The following is a 2,746-nucleotide window of genomic DNA, read 5'->3' as shown; positions in this document are numbered from 1 at the left end:
ATCTAGAAATAACCAAAAACGGCAAACAAATGGTATCCAGAGAGGAAATTTAATCGCGGGATCATGTTTCCTTTATTGGACGAAGTGTGCAATTCTTATATTGGTGCCTTAAAATTAACCCTAAAATGTAGCCTTTGCGAGCCAAGAAACAAAACGATGCTCCAGATACAAGTAGATGCATTCGGTCCCTCACTTTGTCCCTTTGGTGAACTTTGTTTTGTAGTTTCGCGCTGGATAGCATCACGCAGTGCGCGGCTGTAAGCAATGAGTGCGTGACGATGTGACTGCGAGGACAGCAGTCCGCGCCCCTCGCCCCGCAACTGGTGGCTCCATCCCTGGGAAGAAAACAGCACCTGTGTTCAGCTGCTGCTCGGAGGCCACTTTGTCGACTTGGTTGGCGCCACGCTTAAGGATGGCGGTGTACAACTTCGTAGCAAGCCTCCGCAGTGCTGTGTTTTTGCAGACTTTCTCTGCTAATTTAATCAGTGTATAAAATGCTCGCTGTACGTTTAAATCGCCATCCTGAAATACATTTTCAATTAGTGCAATATTTGTTTTATAATTACCACAAGACTGCTCAAATATTTGAGGGACTATTTGACTTGAATGACTATGGACTATGGGGACTGTGAGGGACTATGGGTCTTGTAAAGAAAGTGTATATTATAAAAGATATCGTAATGAAATTGGGCATCGATATGTGTTTATTACACCTGTTTTCAAAAATATTATTTGTTTCAGTATGTATCTCAATAAGTTCCCATGTTATGGAGAATAACGCAAGCCTAATTATAATTAGATCATTTCTCACGGGTAATTAAGACAATTTCCTTCAAAGTGCTCTCGTTTCGACTGAAAAGAAGCCGTAGCCAAAGGGGTTACCATGTGCATACACCGTAATTATGAAGTATAGTTAGGTGACATTATGGTTCACAAAATTTGCAATTTTCGACTCAGCCAAAAAAAGAAATAGGATAGCTCCACAGCTTTGTTCATTCTGAATTCGGTGTTATAAGATTAACTGAAATTTCACTATAAAACATAATAAAAACTTTCGTAAGGCTAATCCTGTTGCAAAAAAAACATGAAGCCGAGACAATCTCGTTTTAAGGAGGTGATCATCATTATCAGCCTGATTACGCCCACTGCAGGGCAAACGCCTCTCCCGTGTCTCTCCAGGACAGTAAGGGATGAGTAATCCTTGCAAATTTTTCTCGCATTGTTCCTCTCATGCAGAGCCACTGTGCCAGCCCTCACAGTGCAAGCAGCAATAATTTGCGACCAGCACAGGCCTGTGTGGCCCTGCACGCCGAAGATGGGAGCTGATATCGTGCACGTGTGACGCACGCCAACGGCGGCATGTTGGGCGTGCAGTACGTAGGCTATGGCAACTGCGAGGAGGTTTCAGCCAGCTCCGTGCGGCCGGTGAGTGCATTGTCATGACCTTTACAGCTGTGGCTGTATCAGCCTAGTCCCCTGCTTTGCGTCTCTTTACTCGGTCCAAATGCCCCATTTCTCGGTAAAATGACAACTGCATAGATGTAGCTGTAGGGGGACACGCCAAACAGCTGCTCTACCCTGAACTCCAGCCTCTGGCTAAGGCCAACTTGAGCAGTTGAACTCAAACCGCAAGACCCAGCCCAGAGAGGTTGCCCTTACACGTGTTTACTCGCTCTGGATACTGTTTTTTTATGACATGGCCTGGTTCTGCGCACGACGGCGCACACCGCTAGCAAGGAGTAGCCAGACGTATCACCGCGAGGTTTGTTTTGATGTTTCTACTTTTTCTGTGAGTGCCAGTGGTGCATTGTATAAATGTGGGCGCATCGCATGCAAATAAATCAGTTGAAGTACGGCGCTTTGCGGTGTGTGTCCTTTCTGCCAGTCCTCGTTTCGTTCTCGTGCGCACGGAAATTTTGAGTTACTGGGCAGGCTGCGGAATATGCCGCACAGCTCACAGACTCCAATTGGATAGAACGCTGCAACTCGGCTGCGCGTCAGATGAGCTGGAAGGGGTATTGGCCTCTCTTAGGCAGCCTTATGGACCCTTCTCAAACAAAAGGGGAGACGGAAAAACAGCTCCGGCGGGCTCTGCACGGCTACCAAGGTACGACGGTGCAACCTGCGGACACTTTTTGCGGCAGGTATCTCTGCGGCACAAATGAGCCGGTTCGGCCCCGGTACACGTGCTCCGGCAAGACAAATCGGGATTTATACGCCCCTTTTGCGTTTCATGACCTTCAGGCGGCCCTGGCTAAAATGCGCCGAGGTTGGGAATCGGGTACGGATCGCATAACATTGAAACTGTTCGCGAACCTCTGGGACTCTGCATACCTCCATTTGCTAGAATACATAAATCAGATCTGGGATGGGTGTCCACTCCCTCTCGAATGGAAAACATAGCTTGTAATGTTCATCCCCAAAGCAGGTAAAGCCGTGACTACGGACAACTTGAGACCCATCTCATTGACCTAGTGTGCGGGAAAGGTCATGGAGACGATGGTACGGGATCGCCTCTCACGATACATGGAGGGTAAGGGCCTCTTTGCAGGCACTATGCTCGGGTTCTGCCTGCACATGTCTGCACAGGACGTCCTACTCCAACTACAGAGGGACACAATACGACCCACAGCCATGCAAGAAAACGACAAGACCATTCTTGCCCTCTATCTTAAGGGTGCGTTTGACAATGTTAAACATGTTACCATACTGTATAACTTGTACATCACTAACTGCGGGGCGAAGG

Source organism: Amblyomma mixtum, chromosome 3 (assembly GCF_055824585.1).
Source record: "Amblyomma mixtum isolate Tamu chromosome 3, ASM5582458v1, whole genome shotgun sequence".
Taxonomy (NCBI): domain Eukaryota; kingdom Metazoa; phylum Arthropoda; class Arachnida; order Ixodida; family Ixodidae; genus Amblyomma; species Amblyomma mixtum.
Note: the sequence above shows the minus strand (reverse complement) of the source record.